Source organism: Nycticebus coucang, chromosome 2, assembly GCF_027406575.1.
Source record: "Nycticebus coucang isolate mNycCou1 chromosome 2, mNycCou1.pri, whole genome shotgun sequence".
Classification (NCBI taxonomy): domain Eukaryota; kingdom Metazoa; phylum Chordata; class Mammalia; order Primates; family Lorisidae; genus Nycticebus; species Nycticebus coucang.
The window spans coordinates 110,621,672-110,646,443 of record NC_069781.1 but is presented as its reverse complement, the minus strand read 5'-3'; the positions used below and the strand labels follow the sequence as shown (position 1 = coordinate 110,646,443).

Genomic DNA, 24,772 nt, shown 5'->3' with positions numbered 1-24,772 from the left:
GAGGTGGTGAGGAAGGGGACGGCAAGGCATTTCTTGGTCTTTGGAACCCATGCTTGATCCAGCTGAGACCAGGCCAGGGCAGGGGGCAGCTTCCAGGCTGTGCTGTTGGGGCCTGGGAGAGGGGAGGTAGAAAGCGGGGAGAAAGAAGGGGAGGAAAAGAAGGAGGGGAGAGGAAGGCGAGGGGGAGGAGAAGGGTATTTAAGAAAGTGAGGAAAGGGGAGGGAGGGAAAGCGAGGCTGGAGAGGGGAGGAGGAGGGGCGGGGGGAGGAGGAAGAAAGGGGAGGGATCAGGGAAGGGAAGAGCGGGAGGGGGAGGGGAGAAGAGAGGAGGGAAGGGAGGGGAGCGGAGGAGGGGCCTGGGCGCCCGCTCCGCGCCCTCGGTCCCCGCGCCGGCCTCAGCTCCCTCGCGCGCCGCAGCATCCCCGCCGCCTCCAAGACTCCCCGCTGCCCCCTCCCCGCGCGCGGCAGCGTCTAGTCGTTGCCGCCATTCCTGGCGCGGGAGCTCGCCGGGCCGGGCGCCGCCGCAGGCAGGACGCGCGCTCCAGGTAAGCGTCTGGGGCTGGCGCGGGAGGGAGGGCGAGCGAGGCCCGGCAGGTGCTCGTGGGGGAGGTGGGGGCTGGCCTGGGCCCTCCGCTGAGCCCCTTCTGCGCACCCCCGGCCCCTTCTCGGACCCCACCGGGAGTCTCCTTCTGGAACCCCCTCCCCTTTCCCGCCCCCGACCTCTTGGACTCCTCCCCGGTCCCTCCCTAGACTCTCTCGGGACGCCTCTCGGAGCCACCTACCCAGGCTGGCCCTTCTTCGGACGCCCTTGCCTCCTAGCCTTCCCGGTTCCCTTCCCGGTCCTTGCGCAGGTGGCTCCTCTGGACGCGGGGGCGCTGGGCGCGCGGCAGACCCAGGCTGGGGAGGGGACGGTGCGCTCGGCCAAGCCCCGCCGAGCCCCGGCCCGCCCGGTCAGGCCCCGCTAGGTCGGGCCCCGCTAGGTCAGGCCAGGCTCAGGCCAGCCTGGTCTCTGGCCGGGCTCTCGCGGGCTTCTATTTTGGCGCAGAGGCCACGGCCCCTGCGCGCTGGACCTGGAGCCGCGCACTCAGACAGGTGGGGCAGGTCGGGCCTCAGCAGTCTGGCCGTCGCCTTGGCTGTGAGTGCTGAAGGCCTCGGTTTCCGTTAGGGTTTTGGCTGCATCATTCTGGAACAGCCCAAGAGAATCACAAGCCTTAGCTCGGGCTGCACCTGTTGCCGCCGCCTGGTGAGCTACAAGGGGCTGGCTCTGCTGGGGTTTTGCCAGTAAAAACATGTAAAGGAGAGTTGAGTTCGCGGTTATCCTTTTTATTTACGTGACTTAGTATTTCGGGGAGGGGGTAGGTGAGTGAATGGGTGTCTGTAGGTGGGCGGTTCCCTCAAAATGAGGCCTGTTGTGGAGGACTGAGGGCTGGGCCCTGCATTCCGAAGCTTTTGCCACGTGAAGTTGTTCTGCTTTTGTTTCGAAAACCACCCTGTGTTGAGCACATCCCAGGCTCCTGGGTGGCCAGGCCCCCGGAAGGCCAAGCTGGGGCTGTGGCCTGTGGCCAAGCTTCTCACCCTGCTGTTCTGAGCCTTTTCAAATCCGCCAGGCGCCAATGAGTGGAAGTTTCCTTTTCAGGGAGTGAAGTGATACCTGTGGCCTGTCACCTCACATGTGCTGGGCCTGGGGCCTGCCTGCTGGCTGCCCAGCGCAGGTTATTTGGGAATGTTTACTGTGTCTCAGAAACAGCAGCTTTGGCCAGTGCAGGGCAGGATTCCGGTAGAGATGATAATGCCCCGATTGTCATTTTGACGGTTGGTGTCTGTGCATATCATGTCTTGGTGACCGTCTGCCAGAAGGAGAAGAAAGCAGGCTTGCTCTGAGTATCCTGCCAGGCAGCAGGGGATGGGAGGGTGAGGGACATAGCAGTGTGTTTCTGTGGGTAAGTGTCTGGAACACGCACAACTTTAAGACAAATGGAGAAATAAAAACCCATCTCTGGCACCAGGGCAGCTCTGGGGTCCCTCCCTTGCACAGTGTTGCAAGTCCTCAAGCTGGCACAAGAGCCAGGGGTCTGCCTCCCCATGACGGACGGGCTTCTCTGGTCTGTCTGCAGACAGAGCTGTTGAGTTCCTCTCTACAGCTCCTCACCAGCCCACCCTCCCGACCAGCACAAACACTCTGCTGAACAGGCAGCCTTGCACAGACCCCTCTCGCAGTGGCTGGAGTACAAGGCCGGCAGCCATGCTGCACTAACTGTCCAGGGGGGCCTGGGGCCAGGGAGATGTCCTTGGTGACATCATCCACTTGTGGACAGTCTACGGACTATCTGCAGCTGCCTTCCTCACCCCAGGCAGATGTGTCTAGGCTGATGCTTGGGAGTGCATGCTAATGGCTGCCTTTGAGTAAAGAGGGAGGGGATGTGATGTCCACTGGTGCCAGTACAACAGTGAAATCAATAATGCATTGCAAAGATCAATGGTTTTCTCCATCTTCTGTGCTTCTGGAAGGAGCTAGCCAAGGCCTCTTACGTCTCCCTTTGGGTTTTATTTCCGGTGGGGAGGGAGGGATGCGTGGGTTCAGGAGAATGGCAGCAGACTCGCCTTCTGAATACCTGGACCTGGGACCCATGTCTTCTACCTTTCCCTCCATCCCCATTGTCCATAGATTTTAGACCTACCTGGGCTCTGCTGGCTCTGGAAGGGAGTTCTCTTCCTGATTGTTTTGCAGTTAACAGCAACCTCCCTGCATGTTAAGAATTTGCTTGGTTAAAAGAACTCTTGGAAAAGTGCTCTTAGTACCCTCTACTGGGGCTCCTGTGTGCCTAGGTCCCCAGAACTCAGGCTTTTCTGAGAAGGACCTGCTAACCATCTAGGCATGCAGGGTACCCATGGGGGTGAAACTGGCTGAGTAAAAATATAAAAATGACGGTGTCATCGGCTCACTATCAAGGGTGTTGCTGGGAGAAAGACTGCCTGTTGTTCTCTACTGAGGCATTTATTTCTCTCTTGTACTTGAACAATTCCAGAGGAAGACTGGAAGGTGAGAAGGGAAGTGGCAGAGGCCCTGGGGAGAGAGTCATCCCTTTGGCCCTGTCTGCCCTGCGCTTGGCAGGTGCAGCTCCCACAGCTCTGCTGCCTATGCCATTGCCATTCCATGGCCCAGGGCTGTCCCTGCTGTCACAGGGTGTCTCCTGAGAGCTGGGCCGGTAGGACAGGCTCCTCTGCATGTGGCAGGGAGAGGTTTGTGAGGGATTTAGCATAACTCCACCATGGAGAGGTGACACAAGGTAAGTAGAGATTTATTGGGAAGAAATATCTGCTGATTCAGTCAGGCTGAGAGGGTGTGCCCATGGCCTTCCCTGGAAGCTGGGGTGGGGCATTTCAGCACACCAATTAAAGTGATCCTTGGGATAAACAAATGGCTGCTTTTTAAGTCTCTTTCCAGCTTGTGTGACCCTCCCTGAGTGCATTGTATTTATCTGGGGATGCTGTGCCGGGGGCCCCAGTCCCTGCTGCTACTCCCAGGACATTGACAACAGTCTAAGGGTGCAGAACCCCACAACCACCTTCCTACACAGCCTTTCTGAGTCTGGGGTGGGGCAGGGTCTTGTTATTTGGTCTAAAAGTGTCAGATGCTGCCTATGAAAGCCATGGCTGAACCCCTACCTTAGTGTCTTCTAAGTGGCACCGGGAGACTGTGGGCTTTGAGCAAAGCCTAACCCAGAGCTCCCAGTTAGATTAGCATAAGATGCAAGAATTAGTCCTTTTAGAATATGTCATTTATGAGACAGTTGGACATTTGTTGAGTAAATGATGATTTTAAGGAATTCCTTAATCACACCAGTGGTGTTATGTTAAAATGATTTTTACCCTTACTGAGTATTCACAGATGAAGTGACAAGATATATGGGAGCTGCCTCAGATTAGTGTGAGGTGGGGAGGGTGTGGGAGTGGGGAAGGGTCGGGGGCCTCTCAGTGGACAGTTTGGGGCCCAGGTGAGAGTTTCTAGGTTCATTATTCTGTTCTGGCCACTTTTGTATACTTTTGAAATTCTCCATAATTGAAAGTTAAGAATAATCTAAGAAGTCCAACTTTTACCCAAAAGATGCCAGTGGATCCATTATATCATGAAACAATGCAAAAGCTTATTTTAAAAGATATGCTGATATATTACATGGAAACATTACTCCTTAGTGTAGAAAGTATAGAAGGTCCCATTTACATGCGCACACGTTTGTAGGTGCTTACGCAAGAAAACTCATCTGAATAGACACACACCTTGTTGACCTTGTATTCAACAGATGGTTATGGAACTGCCCCGGGCTGTGGGGACACAGCCCTACGAGTTCCAGTGTCAGCAAGGGAAGGAAAGGTGGAGGAGGGGATGAGCAGAGGAACCTATGCTTCTACTCTGTCTTCCGTGTGGTCTGTTTTTGTTGCAAAGGAATTATTTTTGTAATTATAACATTAAGTTTTAGAAAGGATCTTCATTAAGCAATAGAATATCCTCAGGCACTTTAAAGAGAATTTGATTTTAGCGAAATTCATGTTCTTATACAACTTCATAATCAAATGAATTGGCTTACGAGGCAATCAATGAATCAAGTTATTGACCCTTGACCAGACAGGGCCATGACCAGACAGACGTCGGTACCCTATCCTCAGCAGCAGAGAAGACAAGATGAGGACCCTGAAGATTGAATAACAATATAATCCAGTGACAGAAGAGCCAACCGGAAGACTCAGTACAGAAATGAAGGCAAAGTCTGTTCCAGGGCCTGGTTTGAGCAGGTTCCCACCTCCTGCTGCTGTCCAAGCTGCCCCTGTGGCTTGCTCCATGCGGTTTCAGGGGTACCTTTGTTTTCTTTTTCCATTTAGAAGAGGACATGTTAAGTAACCCAAAGCTGTGATAACAAAAAACATAAAAATGGTACATACAGTATAGAAGTCTGCAAAGTAAAAAGTAGAAGTTGCCTGACCTATTGCCAGATATTAGAGTTGTTTGAACAGACAGAATATGATTTGCTTTCATCCAGAATTGGACGTTTGGCCTTTTAATCTGTGTTTTGATTTTGTGTGGAAGGATACTCACTTGGCCTCCTCTCCTCACCGTGTGCGTGGGAGCTTTTGTTTGTTGTCGTGTTGACTTGTGTATTCCGGTGTGGTGAGGGCACAGCCTGGTGTTGCATTGAGGCTGGTGGCTGGCTCTGAGCTGGGGCACTTGGCAAGGGTGTTGGGGTGTGCTCCTGGTGGTACTACTGAAGCCACCCACCTGGCCCAGAACTGTCCGGTGTGTGAGCGCTGTCCTTCTTCCCACTGGGATCGGCTATCCTCCCTATATCTTCCTCCTTGCTAGGGGCCTCAGAGCTCCAGTGCAGGAAGAGCTGGGCCATCTGGGCCAGGCATGGTGCTGGCTCCTCCAGGCCTGGGAGGTGATGTTCCCACATCCCAGGTTCTTGAGTCACAGACCAAGGATTTTTTTTGTGCATCTGTTTAAGCAGGACAATAGAAAATGGGAAAACAAACCATCACTGGGTCAATTCCTGACTGTCCCCATGCCAGTGGTCTGCAACTCTTAACTTTGTCCACTTGGTAATGTTTCCCTGATTCCCCCAGAAAGTGTTCCCTGGTTACCTCTGAAGTCTGGACTAGAAGGTCCTGCCCCCTTGGAGCTGTGGTCAAGTGGAGGACGAGGGAGGAGGAGACACCTGGAGGGGTGTCTCAAGGTGGTGCGGACCAGGGTTCTGAAGTCAGGTGGCTTGTGGAATGTCCCCCCGGCACATGTGAATAGTGGCAGAAGGGCAGTGGGCAGAGTGAGGTGGGTCACCCGGTTCAAGTGGTGAGGCAGCCCCATTCTGGGGATTCTGTGAAGATGGAGCTGCCGAGGACAAGAGGAGCAACAGAGGAGTCTGGGGTGGCTCCAGGTTCTTGGCTCAGGGAGAAGTGGAGGCACAGTCACTCTGAGACAGCATAGCGGGGGCACAGTGTAGGGGCCAGGGGGACTGCATGGCTCTCAGGTGGTACAGCCAGGGGGACATCACTGGGGAGGAGTCTGGAGGTGGTTGGGGTGGGGGCAGTTAGCTGAGACTCTAAACCTGGTAGTCGTTGCCATAGAAGTGACATTTTGAAAGCTGGAAGTTGGGACCCCCAGGGCATCTGGGTAGGTGGAGAATAGAAATGGCCTGAGGACTAGCCCAGGACAAGGGACCAATAAGGTGTAGAGCAAGGTAGGAAAAGACCTGGGGGTGTCAGGAGGCCACTGTGGGGATGTACTTTGGGGGAGGGTGATCAGTGAGGCGGCACAGGTGAGCACAGAAGATGGCCTTGAGCTAGAGTTAGGCTACAGGAGATTGCCAGTGGTGGGCCCGGAAGCAGCAGCTGAGGGAGTTTCCCAGAGAAGGAGGAGGGGAACTCGGGACAGCAGAGCTGATAACTTTTTTGAGAATTTTTCTGTGAAGAGACACAGAGAAGTGGGGGATGGGGGGCTTTGAACAGATGGGCTGGGAGGGGCCTGTTTTTAGGGTTTGCGTCCTGAAGGGAAATGACAGAGCTGGGTGGCAAAGAGCTGTGAGGTGGCTAGACAGGGCTTCTGTTCAGCTTCTGCGTGTGTTGTCCGTCTGCTAGCCCAGGCTGGCTGGTGACAGCCTGCTTTAAGTGCAGTCCCAGGAGCTCAAAATCCCCTCCTGCAGCTTTGCACTCCAACCGGCCTCCCGGCTAGGTTATTACAGATTAGATTTATTCTTCAAGAGTTTCAGAGTGGAAGCATATGTTTTACAGTTGTTCCCCAAGTTACGATGGAGGTCATGTCCCAAGAAACCCATTGTTGAGTTAAAAATGTCCTAAGTCAAAAATGCATTTAAACATCTACCTAATGTCACAGCTTACCCCAGCTTTCCTTTTAACATGCTCAGAACATCTCCTTACATTAGTTAGACTACAGTTGGGCAAAGCCATCTAATACAAAGCCTATTTTATAACAAAGTATTGACTATTGTATAATTTATTGAATATTGTACAGAGAGTGAAAAACAGAAAGGTTGTATGAGTACTAGGAATTCAGTTTATGCTGTATTCGTATTGCTCTCACACCACTGTAAAGTCAAATAATTATAAGTTGAATCATTGTGAATCGGGAACTGTGTATACTCTTCGTGTACAGCTTCTTTCACTCTTCTTTCACTCTGCATAATGGTTTTGGGATTCTTACATGTAGCTGTGTGTATCAGTACTTGTCTTTTTATTGCTGAATAGCATTTTGCTGTATGGATGCATCGTGATTTATTCATTCACCTGTTTTTCCTCTTGTGTTTCTGTGAATAAGAGTGAGCGGGCTGAAATTCAACAGGAAAAAGACCAACAACCAGCTAAAACACAGGTAAACATCACCAAAGAAGGCATACACATGGCCAACAAGCATGTTAAAGATGCTCAGCACCATTAGTCATTAGGGAAATGCAGATCAAAACCATCTTATACCCCCCTAGAACAGCTTTAATCAAAACAATGGGAATTAACCCGTATATTGAGGATTTGGAGACACTGGAACCCTCATACACTGCTGATGGAAACTGGTGCAGCTGTTTTGGAAAATGGTTTAGAGATTCCTCAAAAAGTAAAACATAGAATTACCATGTGACTCAGCAATTCTACTCCTAGCTGTATACATAAAAGAATCGAAAGCAGGAACTGAAAAACTTATCCATAACTTTTCATAGCAGTACTATTCATAATAGCCAGAAGGCAACCCATACATCAGTGGATGTATGAGTAAGCCAAATGTGGTATATCCATACATTGAAAATTGTTCAGCCTTAAAAAGAAATGAAACTCGGGCGGCACCTGTGGCTCAGCGGGTAGGGCGCCGGCCCCACATGCCGAGGGTGGTGGGTTCAAACCCGGCCCCGGCCAAACTGCAACAAAAAAATAGCCGGGCGTTGTGGCGGGCGCCTGTAATCCCAGCTACTTGGGAGGCTGAGGCAAGAGAATCACCTAAGCCTAGGAGTTGGAGGTTGCTGTGAGCTGTGTGACGCCACGGCACTCTACCAAGGGTGATAAAGTGAGACTCTGTCTCTACCAAAAAAAAAAAAAACAAAAGAAATGAAACTCTCATACATGTGGTCCCCCAAGCCCTGGGCTGCAGACTGGGACTGGTGGTGGTGGTGGTCGGGCGGTGATGGTGATCATGGCCTGTTAGGAGCCTGGCCACATGGCAAGAGGTAAGTGGGGGTGAAGCTTCCTCTGTATTTACCATACTTTGCATCATCGCCTGAGCTCTGCTTCCTATCAAATCAGGGGTAGCCTCAGATTCTCATAGGAACTGTACTGTACAGCTTCAGATTCTCGTAGGAACTTGAACCCTACTGTAAACTACGTGTGAGTTTCTAGGTTGCTCACACATGCTTCTTATGAGACTCTAATGTCCCTGCACCCCCCCCCGAGCCCTGTCTGTGGAAAAATTGTCTTCCATGAAACTGGTCCTTGGTGCCAAAAAGGTTGGGGACCAATGAGGAAGATGAACCTTGAAAATGTTACATCAAGCGAAGGTGGCCAGGCACAAAGACTCTGTGTTGTATGTCTCCTTTTCTATGAAATGCTTGAAATAGACAAATCCTCACAGACAGAAAGCACATTAGTGGCTGTTGCCAGGGGCTGGGGAGGAGAATAGAGGAATGGCTCTTGAGATGGTGAAAGTTTTCTGGAACTAGATGGTGGTGGTAGGTGTGTAGCATTGTGAGTGTACTAAGCTTTATCTTAGGAGTATTTTGCCACAATAAAAAAATGATAAAAATAAGTACTACCTGCATTCATAGGCAAATCTTACTGTGGACTTATGTTTTCCTTTCTCATAAGTCACTACCTACAAGTGGAATTGCAGGTAAGTATGGGTAACTTCATTAACAACTAGCAAACTGATCTCCAAAGTGGTTGTATGATCTTATATCCCTACCACTCGTGTATGAGAGTTGCAGTGGCTTCACATCCGTGTCAGCACTTGCTGTGGTCAGTCTCTTTAATTTTAGCTATTCTAGTGGCAATGTTGTACTGCCCTTATCATTGAGGTTTTAGTTTTTTCATGTTCTTATTACCTATTTGTGTATAATCTTAGTGAAATATCCATTTAGTTTTTTTTTTTCACTTTTAGTTGGGTTATTTGTCTTATATTTGAGTTGTAACAGTTCCTTACTTATTCTGGAACCCAATGTTTTGTCATATATTTGTATTGCAAATATTTTCTTTCCATCTATAGCTTGCCTTTTAATTTTATTAATTACATTATTTAAAGGGCAGACTTTTTAGTTTTGAGCAAGTCCAATTTATCAATTGTTTTAATGGTTCATGCTTTTTGTGTCCTGTTTAAGAAACTTGGCTACCCCATAGTCATAAAGATTTTCTCCTGTATTTTCTTCTGAACATGTTATAGTTGTAGCTTCTTGGTTTAGATCTATTATCCATTTTGAGTTCATTTTTAAATGCACTGAGGTAAGGATCGAAGTTGATTGTTTTGCATGTGGCTATCCAAATGTTCCAGCATCATTTTTTTTAAGCCTATTCTTTCTAGTGAATTATCTTGGCACCATGTTTGTAAATAATTGGCCATATCTGTTGGCTTTTTTCAGATTCTGTTCTGTTCCTTTATGGCTTATTCCATTATGGACCATTCCCAGTACTTGAGGACTTGCTTTGTGATAACTTTTGAAGTCAGATGGTGGGACAGTTTTGCTTCATCTTTAAAATTGTATTGTCAATTCTAGATTGTATGTTCATATGCTCTTTAAATCGGTTGGTTGATTTCTATAGAATGCCTGCTTAAATTTTGACTGAGATTGTGTTAACTCCTTAGATGAGTTGGGAGAAAATTGACATAACAGTATCGAGTCTCCTGACTAATGAACATAGCATGAAATTATTTCTCCATCTGTTTTCATTTTCCTTAATTTGTTTTAGCAGTGTTTTGTAGTTTGAGTGTGCAGACCTCACATGTTTTATCAAATTTATCCCTAAGTATGTCCTGTATTGGATGCTATTATAAGTAGATTTAAACAAATTTTATTTTCTAGTTGCTTATTGCTAGTGTACAGAAATAAACCTGATTCTTTTTTTTTTTTTTTTTTTTGCAGTTTTTGGCCAGGGCTGGGTTTGAACCCGCCACCTCCAGTATATGGGGCTGGTGCCCCACTCTTTTGAACCACAGGTGCTGCCCAATAAACCTGATTTTTTAAAAATATATTTTGCTTATCCTGTGAACTCTAAAGTCACTTGCTTGAGTAGCTTTTTTTGTAGTACTTTGAGATCTTCCATATAGATAATTCTGATGATTATGAATAAAGACCTTTTACTTCTCTCTTTCCAATTAAAATGCTTTTTACTATCAGTGTAACCTGGCTTATTTTACCCTCAATTAATCCTCAACAATAAATTAAAAAAAATGCTTTTTACTTCTTTTTCTTTTATTATTTCCCTGTCTAGGACCTTTGATACAATTTTTCTTTTTTTTGAGACAGAGTCACAGCAACTTCAAACTCCTGTGCCTAAGCGATTCTCTTGCCTCAGCCTCCCAAGTAGCTGGGACTACAGGCGCCCACCACAATGCCCGGCTATTTTTTTTGTTGTTGTTGTTACAGTTGTCATTGTTGTTCAGCTGACCCGGCCCAAGTTCGAACCTGCCAGCCTCAGTGTATGTGGCCAACGCTGTAACCACTGTGCTATGGGTGCTGAGCCGTACAATTTTTAACAGAAGTGGTGAAAGTGGAAATTCTTGCCTGTTTTCAATTTTAGGAGGGAAGATTTTAGTGTTTTTTTAATTAAACATGATCTTAGGTAAAGATTTTATGTGGATGCCTTTTATGAGGTAGAGGAAGTTTTCTAATTTGCTGAGAGTTTTTATCATGAATGGATGTTGAATTTCCTCATATACTTTTTCAATATCTGTTGATTTGACCCTATAGTTTTTCCTTTTTTGTTTGTAAATATGATGAATTATACTGATTAACTTTTGAATATTAAATCAAAATCTGTGCCTTGCATTTCTGGCATAGATCCCAGTTGGTCATAATACATTATTCCTTTTCTGTGTTGCTGGATTTCATGTGCTATAGTTTTGAGGATATTTATAAGGATATTCTTGAGGGATATTATTTTCTTGTAATAGCTTTGGTTTTGGTATCAAGAGTAATGTTGGCCCAACACAGTGCTTTGGGAAGTATTTCCTGTTGATTTGTTATTATTTTAAAATAGTTTGTGTAGAGTTGGTACTTTTTTTACTCTTAAATGTTTGATTGAATTTACTATTAAAGCTAACTGGGCTGGGGTTTTCTTCAAGGGGAGACTTTTACTTATGAATTCAATTCCTTAACATAGAATTATTAAGATTTTGTTTTTGAGAGTTTTTTTTTTTTGAGATTTTGTTTTTGAGAGATACACCTGTCTCCTAGGCTGGGATGCAGTTGCACAATCATAGCTCACTGCAACCTCAAACTGCTGGCCTTAAGCGATCCTCCTACCTAAGCCTCCCAAACAGATATGAGTCACTTTGCCTGGCCAAGATTTTCTATTTCTGCTTGAGTCAGCTCTGAATAATTTATGTGATTTTTTTGAGATATAATTTATATATAGTAGAATCTACCCTGTTGATTATATCTTTCTGTGAGTGTTTGTAAATGCATTGTAAAGGAAAATAAAAATTTAAGGAACCCCTCCAGCCCAACTCTTTAAGCAAAAGGGAAGGTCAAGCCAGGAGTCTTGGAGGCTGAGTCATGCAACTTCCCCTTACAAGTGATGAGCTATTACTGACACTGTGTACCAGCCGGGAAAGGTGACAGGCCTCAGGCATTTGCAAGGACTGCTCCCACAGATCATTCGTAAGGAAATTTCTTCCTGGCTTCCCATAAAGAAGGACATGAGCATTTTTATCTTTTATCTCCAGGCTAAGTCTGTCTCCTAAAACTGAAGTCTGCTCAATTACACTAATAATGTTGATTACAAGTTTATCTTCATAGGTATAGAACAGAGACAGGGTCAATCATTCTTTCACGTAATTGATACTCCCTCACTCTCTTTTTCTCTCAAAAATTCCCTTTATCTTAGGTAAAATGTGGATTTCCAGGACCTCACAAGAGTATAACCATTTGCCTCCCTGCCCATGCCCTCCTCCTTTTCCTTTCTGTGTCCCTCCCCCTTAAATACTGAAGTTCCCAAATGCCCCTTCAGAAAAACAGGCACAGATCCAGATCTTTCTGTGGTCTGTGTTTATCCCAGGTGTGTCCTCAAATTTCAGGTTAATAAATTTCCATTGATGAGATCTTAGCCTTACTCACTTATTTTGGGTAGTAAACATATCAGCATGCAACCATCACCAAATCAAGATATGGGAAATTTTCATAAGGCCAGAAATTCTCTCGTGCCTTTTTGTAGTAAGTTCCTGTCCCCAGGCTGGCAAAAGGAGATCTGTTTTCTGACCCTATAGGCTTTTCCAGAATGTCACATAAATGGAATTGTATAGTTTATAGCCTTGAGTCTTGTTGCTTTCACTCAGTGAAATTGTGCAGGTGTTTGAGCAGTAAATAAAGCAATATGTTCAGAAGAGAGACTGGCACTTGTAGGTGATGAATTAGAAAGGGAAGATCCAGGTGGGGGAGGCAGTTACCAGGGTGGCCTCATCATGAATGATACACCAAGTGCTTTCCACTCATCTCATGGAATCCTGAGCATGGCCCTCTAAGTCTGGATCAGTTCTTCCCCCTTGTTTGCAGCTGAAGACCTTGGGGACAGAGAGAAAAAGAAACTTATTCTTGGGGCCACTTAGGCAGGAAGTGGTTTGGGCCCTGGGGTTGTGATCACAGTATTTAAAGCATGCACCGCAGGGGGGCATTTGGTAGAGTGTTTTAAAGATTTTAAAGATGCAGGTCCTCTGTGGCCATTGACATGGGACTGAACTAGTTATGTATTTTATCTTAAAGAATCATGAATGTAAAAAAGCATTTATTGGAAAGGGTGTTTCTCAGTGTTTATAAATAGAAAATTCAGATGCAACCTGAGCCCGCTCCTGACAGAAATGGTTAGGTAAGAGGTGGTATAAGTAACTTAGTAGATCTCTGAATGTACTAGTGGGAAATATGTTTAATGGGACAGGTATCAATAGAACACTCAGTGCATGAAGCTTCGCACATAGGAAAAACATTGCCCCAAAGGCATTAGACTGTGTCGGGGTAGGCAGATGTTTAGTTGATGTTGTGGTGTTTGTCTTCATTTCCCTGGTTTTCTGCAGTAATTCTTTTTCTTTAGAGTAGCCTTTTATTTTTTACGCCTATTAAGCCATGAATTCATAGGGAACAGGTTCTGGCAGCTCAGGCTCCTTTCCAGGGGTTCTCACAGAGTGAGCTTCTCTGGGTGGAGCAGGTTAGGGTTTCAGTTAAACCCAAGTACCTTTCTCTTTAGCTGCCTTCTTTTTTTGATCATTTTCTTTCCCATGCTACCTCTGCTCGTAGAGTGCTTAATGTGCTCAATACCAACATTAATCCTCTTGGCAAGAATCTTGCCCTTAACTTGTTTGTGTCCAGCAATGCCGACTGCGTGCTGGGAAACCCCACAGACTCCTCCAGTTTTGCCACGGTGACATCTGCCTGGTATGCCTTTTTGAACAGTACCCGTTCCCTGAATTTCTACATCACCTTTCTTATAGATCTGCATGTATGTGGCCAGAGGAACGACTCCATGCTTTTGAAAAGGCCTAGAGAACACGCATCAGGTAGCTCTCCTCTTTGCCTTTGTGTGTGTCATTTTGGTGAATTACTGGAAGATAGCGTCTCCGGCCGAAAGGCTTCTGCGGTGATTCTTGTAGAAGTTATAAAAGAGAAATACAGAGAAAAAGGTCGAAAAACACACACACTACACACAAATACCCTCACACTACACATCCAGCACACACACCATGTACTATACACACACCCTACACGCAGCACACACCTTCTGTACCACTCAGACGTTCACACTCACACACACACCACACACCCCGTGACACACACATAGTACACCATGAGAGTATACTATGCATTTTCTGGATTTGAATAAGAAGCTGGTGGGTGTTCATGGCTTGTTCTGCTCCTAAAGCTCACGAGTGCAGTGAAACCAGCTGGCCTCACGTGCTTCTCCCAGACACAGGGCAGGAGCGAGTGGAGGTAGGCCTGTGGGTTGGAAGGTGGTTGTAGCCATTCTGTCCTGCGCTCCGGTTCCTGGGAAAGCCAGCAATCTTTCCCGTGCCCAGCACCTGTGTGCGCAGCCTCTGTGGGACCTTATTCTTAAGCAGGGTTGTCCAGGCCCTTGGAGGTTCCAGAGGGGCTGCAGGATTATTAAATGAGATGGCTCCTGTAATAGTCCTTCTTGGCAGCCTTTGAACTGGGATGCATGTGGGATTCAGCATCATATTTGAAACTAAGCTTCAGAGAGGTTCAGTGCATGAATAATATTGCCAAAACATTTTAATTGGAGTGTTAAGACGTCGTGATAATCAAGAAGCCTGGCTGGGTGGGTGTCTTATTTCCGGTGCTCATAGACTTGGACCGTGACCCACACACATTTTATATTTGGAGGCCCTGCAGAGGCACATGTTCGCGCGCACATATTGCTGACATAAAACTTTTGTTCACAGTCACTCTTAATTGCCTGTAATGTCCTCTGATATTTTTATTCCCTTACATTTTATCGATAACTATGTATACAACCCCCAGATTGAAAAATACCCTCATGTGACAATCTGGCCATAATTGTGAGTGACTGCAAGGAGAGCTTAAAATTTCAGCATTAAGTCAATTTGTGCATGCCATGTATAGTTATCTTATTTCCCATGTTGGCTGACTGTTGACCGTGGACTTGCTCAGCCCTTGGTTTTCTCCAAGTCGGGCTCACTTGCAGGGCTTCTGGGTTCGGACAGGCCTGGGGCCTTCAGCACAGTGCCTGCACAGTGCGTGCCCTCCCTGGAGCCGGTGTTGGACCACACACCCGAGAACAACAAGAGCAGGGAAACTGGGTCAAAGCAAAGCTCTTGAGCAGGCGGAATTGGATATCTGGCTTGTCTTTGAAAACAGAGGGCACTGGCTTGGCTTTCAGATGTGGAATCCTGCAAAGCTGCTGAGCTCCCTGGGGCCTCGCCTGTAAGCAGCAGCCGCTTCTGGTGATGTTTTGTGAGGCTGGGGGCTCTCCGTGTGGGGACCTGGCGTCGTTGCGTTCCTTCTGTAGGAGCAAGCATAGAGCAGGGCTTCTTTTCAGCAGCTTGGCAAAACCAGGAGGTGGGGAGAGCGTGCTTTTTAAAATAGCTACCAGTCACAGAAGGGCCTGGAAGCAAGCCTTCAGAGTGATACAGATTCCCATTTATTCTCAAGTAACCACTCTGTGACCTCACGAGCCAGTGGGTGCAGGTTTCACAGCAGTTGGAAGCGGGTGTCATTTATAATTAGCACATTTATTTCTGCAGAAGAGAGACAGCGTAGCATAGACGTCTCGCTGTCAGAGGAAGGAACACAGAAGACCAGGCATGCTCTCCTCCACCCCCTTGTCAGCGAGGGGACAGGGCACAGGCACAGCAGCCTTCTCTGCAATAAGGGCTGGTGTCATCTGGAGACTTCTGCTGAGACGCTTAGTATCAGGACTGCTCGGAAGCCTTTTCTAGCACTTGCGTTGTAATTGCTAAAGATGGAAAAACACTTCCAAACACAGCCCTATTCATAAGCTGTGTTGAGCTACCAGTCTGTCCCTGCTGGTGTCATCCTCCCCAGTGTGCTGCGCCAGGGGCCATTCTTTGTTGCTTGAGGAGGCCAAGTGGCGGTTTCTGCTGCACAGAAAATGTTTTCTGCAGAGTGATCCTCTGGAGCTTGGCAGGCCTTCAGCTGTGTGGGGCTGAGGATGGCTTGGAGGCTTCCGAGGGGACTCAGAGCTGTCTCTGGTGCTGGTGCAGTGCCCTTCTGGTGTGGCTCATGTTGTTCTTTGCATTTTGACACTTCCAAGGGCCCATCTGGTCAGAGCTGACCTGAAGAGTGGATTTTGTAGCCTGAGGCTGTAGCCTCCTAATAGTCCTCCGCCTGGCAGAGTGACCTGGGTGTGGTCTGTTCACTGGCCTTTGCTGGTGCATGTTCTATATGGATGGGTCCCAGGAGGGCAGCAGGACATAGGGCCAGCCAGTGGGCAGTGAGCACCTGGAGTGCCATGGCCAGCGTGAGCTGGTTGGAGTCAGGCTCCCTAGTTGGTTCTCACCGCCCTCTTTGTTGGGCGATGGGTCTGTCCTCTGCTCTGGCCACCCGCTGCTCTGGGTCCATTTGCCCAGCTGGGTGGCGGCCCCTCTCCCTGCTTCCTTTCCCCTGCTGGAATCCAGGGAAGGTTGTCCTTAGTAAGACAGCAGCAGCTGCAGTGAGACTCACATCTTCCTACCTCTGCCTTCCTCCTCCAGTGAGATCTCTGTGGGATTTGCTGTGACTCACACCCAGCTTCAGTTTACCGCTGACTTTTCACAGATGGAGCCAGCATGCGATGCCCAGGGCCATGTGCAAGACATCATGGCCCCGGGGACCCTGGTCACCACTCCCCTGCTGACCCCAGCAGAGCTCAATTTTGGCTGGTTTGACTTGTGTACATTGAATTTTGCGCCTTGTCCATATGTGTGCCACTTAGCGCCTGTCTGTGACACTTGGCTCGGGCTTGCCCAGGCCCTTCCTCTCTTGCCTTACCACCTGGTCTTCTCCTGTGTCTGTCCAGTGTAGTTTAAGTGTGCCTGTGTACACCACGTATGTGTGTGCAGGATGCTGGGTTTCCAGGGTGGGGTGGTTCTGGGTGAGGCTTCTGAACATCCTTGCATTCAGGCCGTTTGGTCCTTTAAGGACACTAACAGCCCTCCAGCTTTTATGGCTCCACTTCCTGGGACAGGGGCTTGCCTCAGCCTGTAGCAGTGGGGCGTGTGATTGAGTCTCCTGTTCAGACCTTGCCTGTGGCACCCCACCTCCAGCCCTGCCCTGAACCCTCTCCCTTTAAGAAAGGGCCCCTGAGCTGGCTGCTGCTGGCACCCCGCGGGGGGGGGTGTGTGTCTCTCGGCAGTGCCCTCTGTGCGTCCCACCCCCCTCCACCTGCCCCCTCCCTGTCATTGCTAACGGGGTGCTTCCCAGCTTTGCAGTTTTGCCTCCTGCTGCCTGGGCCTATCACCCAGTCTGCCGCTGTCCACTCCTCAGCAAGCGTGTGACACATGCCCAGCATGTCCCAGGCTCTGGAATTAAGACACAAGGTCAATGGCTAGGCACGGTGGCTCAGGCCTGTAATCCTAGTACTCTGGGAGGCCAAAGCGGGTGGATTGACTGAGCTCATAGGTTCAGAGCCAGACCAGCCTGAGCCAGAGCCAGACCAGCCTGAGCCAGAGCTAGAAAAGTAGCGGGGCATTCTGGTGGGCACCTGTAGTCCTATCTACTTCGGAGGCTGAGGTAAGAGACTCGCTTGAGCCCAGGAGTTTTAGGTTGCTGTGAGCTATGATACTACAGCACTCTACTGAGGGTAGAGGGTAGTGAAACTCTGTCTCAAAAGAAAAAAAAAAAAAAAAAGAAAGAAAAGAAAAAGACACAAGGCCAAGGGCTGGAGGAGAGCTGACGAGGGGTGTTATTTCCAGTGAGAGGAGGGGATGTGGGTGTGCTAGTGGGGGAGGCAGGGACATCCACCAAGGCCAGAGTGGGACGTTGAAGTGGGGAGCAGAGCTGGAACTCAGAACAAGCAGGATGTGCTGGTAGCCGGGCCAGGAGAAAAGCTGTGTTCATTGTTAAGCCATGATAGCAAATCTTGCCATCACTTTCACTGAGCTCTGAGGTGTCTGCCCCCTCCTGTTGGAGCTGGGTGGCTTCCTGTCTGCTTCAACAGTAGAATGTGGTGGGCATATGGCTAAGTGACATCCACTGTGGCTTCTGCATTGTTCTGTGGACAAGTCCATCTGGGAGCCCTAAGATGCCAAGGAGGGAACCAGCTATGCCGTGAGGAGGCCCACGCTCCACAGAGGGCCACGGGGACTCCACTGGGCAGTCCCATTGTCTGGTCCCCTCTGCTCAGGGCTCTGCTGCGTGAGGAGACAAGGCTTCCAAAGACTGTAGCCCCTGCCCATTAAGTGTCCCGGCCTTGGGTCTTATCGGAGATTGGAGCAGAGACCAGCTGACCCCCGCTGTGGCCCACTGGGGCTCCTCACCCACAGGGTGGTGAGTGGGTAATGATATATAGGCTTCTGAGTTCGGTGCATTGTGCTTCACAGCAGCAATGACCAGAACAGCAGCAGAGGTGTCTCCCCAGGGAAAGAGAGTTAAAATATAGGAAAAGTTAGTCAGCACATCGTACTTCCTGTTCACACCAAAGATTCAACAAGTCGTTTTGTAGAAGCACTCCTTAAAAGCAGAGGTCCTGCCAACACAGAGAAAAACTCACATAAAAAAAAAAAAAAAAGACAGCACCTTTTCCCCTCTGAGTCAACATGAAGTTATTTTATAAAGCCTTGGGTGGAGGAGGGGATGGTCTAGGATGCAGGTGCTAGGTGGGAGAGTGGGGTGTGAATGTGGGGAGACCCCTGACAAGGGTGCAGTGAGGATGATGTATCTCATTTCACCCCATTTATGGTCTCTGAATGGGGGGGAGGGGGCTGTTTCCGTCTTCCCTGTAAACTAACCATGATGGAAATGTCCTCCCCCTTGTAGGCTCTAAGGGGCAACAGGGACCAGGCTAAGTCCCTGTGGCTGTCATAACAAAGCATCACAAACTGGATGGTTACAGCAGCAGAAGTTTCTTCTCCCAGGTCTGGAGGCCCGATTCCGGAGGTCAGAGTCAATGCTGCAGAGCCATGCTACCCGCAGGATCTCTGGGGAGAGTCCTCCCTGCCTCCTGCAGCCTCTGTGGCTTCTGGCATTCCTTGGCTTGTAGTGGCATCCCTCCAGTCTCGGCTCTGTCCACACATGGTATCTCTGTCTCCTCTTGCCTGTGCGTATCTTTTACACTTATCACTGTATTTAAGGCCTACCCAGATACTCTAGGGAGATCTCACCTCAAGATTCTTAAGTTTTGCAGATAAGGTCACATCCCCAGGTCCTTCCATCTCCTACAGCACAGGGGAAGGCACTTGAAATGCTGTAGGGTTGGACTAGAGGCCATGGTGTAGGGGGCAGGGACGGACTGGCGGGCATTCACCTTCTCCGTGACGTAATTCAGCAGGGCTTTATCAGCAGGAAAATGGAAACCATGGCTGATCTGCATTTGTGTGAGGCTGTAAAACAAGCGAGCACAGTGGAAATTCGCTGCTTTGTAAAATAACTTCATGTTGACTCAGAGGGGGAACAGGAAAGGTGCTTTCTGTCTTTTTTTTTTTTTATGTGAGTTTTTCTCTCTGTTGGCAGGGCCTTTGCTTTTAAGAAGTGTTTCTACAAGAAGACTTGTTGAATCTTTGGTGTGAACAGGAAGTACGATGTGCTGACTAACTTTTCCTATATTTTAACGGCATTTTTATCGTTCAGAAAACAGAAAGCAAAGACAAATAACTTCCCCTTTGTGCTGGGTAAATGCCATGAACAACCTGCCTTTCTAAGGTTTTTCTCTGCTGTTTTCAGATATGCACTCGTGTGTATATGCACAAGTACACACGCGGTATGTTCACAGAGGTGGTGTTTTCCCAAGCTGTGGTTATACCACGCAGAGGTGTGCAGCCTGCTGTATCTGCATGCCCGGCTCTGTGAGGGCTGTGTACCCCGAGCCTCCAGGGGGTTCTCTCCAGTCTGCTGCACCTTGACCCTTTTCTGGGTTTACATCACATTTGTTCTGGCATTGGTCAAAAGGACATGTAATGACCTCTATAAATGGCAGAGCCAGAAAAAAGAAACTGGTGGAGTTGTTAGTAGCTGTGTGTGTATGTCAGTGTGCAACGTGTGTGCGTTATGTGTTCATGCACCTGCGTATGCACAAGCATGTGTGCGTGTGTGAGTGCCTTCCTGCAGCCATGTGCATGCGTGTTCCAGAATAGCAGTGCAGAGTAAACTGGAGGTCTACATTCTGAAAGGCTTTCCTGGAGTTAGGAGTCTCTTCTTGATAGGAAGCTTACTGAAATTATTTTCCAGAAGGCTTCATTGTATTTTTAGCCAAAAGATAAAACTCATCCCTACTCCCCTGTGGTGCCTCTGGCTTGTGTAGAATGATAGCCCTGGGTGAGAATTTGACACGGTGCCACAGTCCTGTGCCCTGTTTCTCTGGGGTCAGCTGGTCGGCTCTGCTGTCCCTGGACAGTTCAGCCAAGTGTCCTGGGCAGATGCTGTGCATGTGCCCAGATCATTTACAGGCTTTCTGTTGGTGTCCTGTGTGGGGTGCTCATGGAAGCTTCCCAACACAGTCAGGTTCTATTCTGAAGTAGGAGACAGGAGGACACAGTCCAGGAGCATCTTGAAAGCCAGGCATGCTGACTTCCCCACATCACTGATTGAGTGTATTGGTCAGGGCCCTCCAGAGAAACAGAACCGACATGGGAGGTATGTGTGTGTTAGTGCATATGGGCATGGTGAGAAAGAGGGGGTTAGTGTAAGGAACTGGCTTATGTGACTGTGGAGGGTGGAGGTACAAGCCCAAAATCTGCAGGGTGGCACAGTAGACACAGAGAAGGGTCCAAGGCAGTCTGGGTGTAGTGTTCCCTCCTCCTCTGGGGAGGTCAGTCTGTCTGCAGCTGACTGGATGAGGCCTGCTCCAGTACGGGGATTGGCTGCTTTACTCAAGTCTCTGCTGCGTAAATACCTTCACAGAAGCATCAGGAATGATGTTTCACCAAATGTCTGGGTACTGTGGCCAGCCAAGTTGACACATGACATTAGCCATCACTCATGTCAGTGTTCCCAGGTGCCAAGGGGCCCTAAGTGGGCTGTGGGCTGCAGGTGAAGTGTTTGCGCTTGTTGGAGTGTGTGAGAAAAGGGGAAGCCTGTCCCCAGAGGTCACCAGGACAGCACGGGTGGACAAAGGTTGACGTTTCTTAAGTTCTGATCGCCACCAGGAGCTCCCAGGGCCGAGCTCACAAAAGCAAAGCTGCCTTTGCTTCCTGGGGTGGCTGCTTTGTTGCTGTCCAGATGGCCCCACATTTAGGCCGGAGCAATACCTTACGCGCCTCTGGGATGATTTCTGCCATCCTCCCTGCACAGACTGCTTCGTTTTCCCAACAGTTCACAGCAGCGTGTGGACACATTTAGGGGTGTTTATTACCAGGAAGCCTTGGAGCTCTGCCTCTCTGATATTTTCTTTTTCTGGGGAAAAAATGTTTGTGCAAGTTGTAGTCTTATCCTCATTTCCTGCACTTCGGCAGTCTGCTGACCTTGGCCTCCCTGTGCCTGGGATGCTCTTACCAGACCTTTGTGCCATCCTGTGAATTTGGTGGTAGATAATTGCAGAGAATGAGAAGAAACCCAGCCAGGTGGTTGGGGTGGGCCCAGCCTGGCCTGGAAAGGTGCTGCCTGGTGGGTGCAAGGTGAGTGTGGAGGCAGGGAGCTCCAGGGCTGCAGGGTGGGAAGTGGGGGCTTTTCTCTTTTTCCAGCGGGCATGATGTTGGAGGTGAAGGAGAGTGAGTGGAGCTTGTCCCAGGGCCTGGCAGGACTCACAGGCAGTGTAGGCCAGTTCTGGGACTGGCAGTGGTGTGTCCCGTGCCCTGTTTCCTGCTGGCTGAGGCTCAGGGGCGATGCCACTGGAAACTGGAGCTCTAAGAGGCCTGTCCTCACTCCCAGGTGTGTGAGAACATAGGCCTCGGTGCCGCCACTCCCTGGCCTCTGGGGTATTCTGCAATTCTGCCTATCATCATTTCTCAGAAAGCCACGTCTTTCTGGGTAGCCAGGGGCTCCAGGTCTCTCTTGTCTTCAGCCTGCACTTTAACCCTTTCCTGCTGGAGAGAGCCTCCTGGGCCTCGTGGCCACACAGCGGGACAGCCTCTGGTTCTAAAGTCAGGACTGCTGTTCTCAGAAGCACTTTTGAGACTCCCCTGGGGCTACACAGTGGAGACTGTTGGAGGGGCCAGCCAGTCACCAACTGGAGACCAGACTCTGAAGTCTCCAGCCCGTCCTGAAAGTTCCTCCGGGAGGAGGAGCGTGCAGTGCAGTGAGTTCTCTGCCTGGCTTTTTTCTCTTCCTTGAGGGACACATGTTTGTCAGACACAAGAGGCTTGGGGGACAGTGGCTTGATAATCTGTGTTTCAGCTCTTGTCCTCTGCAGGGATGTTCTTGGAATGGTAAGAGTTGAAAAAGGTAACAAAGTATACACTTTAACAAAAAAATAGTTTACAGGTTCGGAAGCTCAGTTGGATCTTCAGGTAAGTTTAGTGCTTCTAACCATAGGGAAAGAAACCAGTTTAAGGGAGGTTTGTGCAGATTGTTTACTGGGTGTTTTCACTGATGCATACAAAGGAATATGGCTCACAATTAAAAATGTGGAGACACTGGTATCTGTTTACATTGTATTTGTCCAGGATAATCTGTGTGATGTTCTTATTTAGATTAAGATGCTAGTGATCTAAACTCAACCACAGTTTAACTGAAGGTTAATTACTGCTGAAATACTTTCAATGTGCAGGTTTGGGTACAAGAGTGTTTGTCCTCGGATTTTATTGGTGCCGTGTGTCTAGAAGTTGCAGATTGCTTTGGACGTTATTGGAGTGAGGCTTCCTGGCAACCAAAGCTGGTGCTGGGAGGATTTAGGCTTAGAATGTGGTGCCGTGTGTCTGCAGGATGGCTGGACAGGGACCAGGCCCCTGAGGGATCCACAGCCCCGCCAAGGGGGTGGCGTCCCTCTGCTCTCTGCCCCGTCCTCCAGGCGATGCTCCTACCTCCTACCATGCTCAAGTGAATTGCAGGGTAAGCACAGTGAAAGTCTGAGGTGACTCATAGCAAGTTGTCAACAGCAATACTGTCTGGAGAGTGTGTTGGGGAGGGACTTCAACCTTTTGAACTTCTTTGTTTTATCTTTGTACAAATATAATTTTGTAAATTTTCTTTTCTGATGAAAAAACAAGTTTTTAAAATAGTGGTAAAACATGCATAGCATCCACATTTTGTGCAACCATCACCACCTTCTTCTCCTTGGCTCTCTCTTTTTTTTTTTTTTAAAGAGACAGAGTCTTGCTGTGTCTTTTAGGCTAGAGGGCAGTGGCATGATCATAGCTCACTGTAGCCCTGTGCTTCAAATGTGGGCTGTGCCCAAACTCCTAGGCTCCTCAGCTTCTTAGTAGCTGGGACTACAGGCGCCACCATGCCCAGCTAATATATCTTTCTTTTCCTTTTTTTTTTTTTTGTTTGTTTGTTTTTTGTAGAGACAGGGTCTATTGCTCAGGCTGGTCTTGAACTTTTGGCCTTAAGTGATCCTCCTGCCTCAGCCTCCCAGAGTGCTGGGATTACAGGTGTGACCCACCATGCCCAATCCTAAGCTTTCCCCCCAACTGACACTCTGTCCCCATTAAACACTAACTCCCCATTGCCCCTCCCCAGCCCTGGCAGCCCCCACCTTCCTTTCTATCTCAATGGCTTTGACTACTTAGGGACTTCATATGAAGGGAATCACACAGTATTTGTCCTTTTGTGTCTGGCTAAAAATAAAGATATTTACAGAGATATTCCAGTCAAATTGGTACAGTCATTTTATTCTTTTTTCCTTTTCCTTTATTTTTAAATTAATATACAGTAAAAATGTTTACTTTGGTGCACGGTTCTACTGTGTACAGTTCTTTGGTGCAAAATTCCTTTTCCTTTATTTTTAAATTAATATACAGTAAGAATGTTTGGTTGGTGCACAATTCACATATAAATTGTGTAACCACCACTGCAATTTCAATACAGAGAAATTCCATCCCTCTCCCCAAGTAATCTCCCCCCCCAACCTATCACACCCTGTCCCACTACTGACTACCTGTGGCTTTGTCCTTGTAATTCACCTTTTCGAGACTATTACATAATCATGATGTGATTCTCCACCTTCCTGATGCCGGGATGGAGAACTGCTGACATAATGGGTCATAGAGTAGCCTCTAGTATAGACTTCTTTCACTTCACCATTATTGTTTCCCAGGGCTGGGATTGTGGCACCATGCCTTCAGTGTGTGTTTAACTTTGTGAGAAACTGCTGAAATCTTTTCTGGGGCAGCTATACCATTTTTTGTTCCCACCAGTAACATTGCCTTGTGTCCTCACCAATACCTACATATTGTTAGGTTTTTTTTTTTTTAAGCCATTCTAATACTGTGTATATTGTGTCTCATTGTGCTTTAAATCCGCATTTCTTTCTTTTCTTATTTTTGAGACAGAGTCTTCCTCTGTCACCATGGGTAGAATACTGTGGCACTACCATCGTTCCCAGCAACCCCAAACTCTTAGGCTCCAGCAGGGCAGGTGTGTTAGCTCATGCCTGTAATCCTAGCACTCTGGGAGGCTGAGGCGGGTGGATTGCCTGAGCTCAGAAGTTTGAGACCAGCCTGAGCAGGAGTGAGACCCTGTCTCTAAAAATAGCCTATGTTGTGGTGGGTGCCTTATCCCAGCTACTTGGGAGGCTGAAGTAAGAGGATCTCTTAAGCCGGAGAGTTTGAGGTGCTGTGAGCTAGGATGCTATGGCACTCTACTGAAGGTCGCAAAGTGAAACTGTCTTTAAAAAGCCCAAAAAGCACTCATAGGCTCAAGTGATCCTCCTGCCTCAGCCTCCTAGTTAGCTGGGACTACAGGCACCTACCACAGCACTGACTAGTTTTTAATTTTTAGTAGAGATGGGGGTCTTGCTTT

General features: G+C 48.4%; 1 protein-coding gene across 10 annotated transcripts in view; it reads left to right on the top strand.

Annotated features, from left to right (window-relative positions):
• Window positions 1–329: 329 nt before the first annotated feature.
• SEMA4D (semaphorin 4D) overlaps window positions 330–24,772 on the top strand; it is a 122,171-nt gene continuing 97,728 nt past the window's right edge. For 5 of the 10 annotated variants that reach the window (XM_053578847.1, XM_053578839.1, XM_053578838.1 and 2 more), the window contains exon 1: window positions 330–544. The gene's annotated coding sequence lies outside the window, so the exon portion shown is untranslated. Of the gene's footprint in view, window positions 545–781; window positions 851–1,072; window positions 1,092–1,117; window positions 1,243–13,722; window positions 13,744–21,548; window positions 22,110–24,772 lie in introns of those variants that run through there. The other 5 variants (XM_053578836.1, XM_053578823.1, XM_053578835.1 and 2 more) reach the window with 5 other exon arrangements.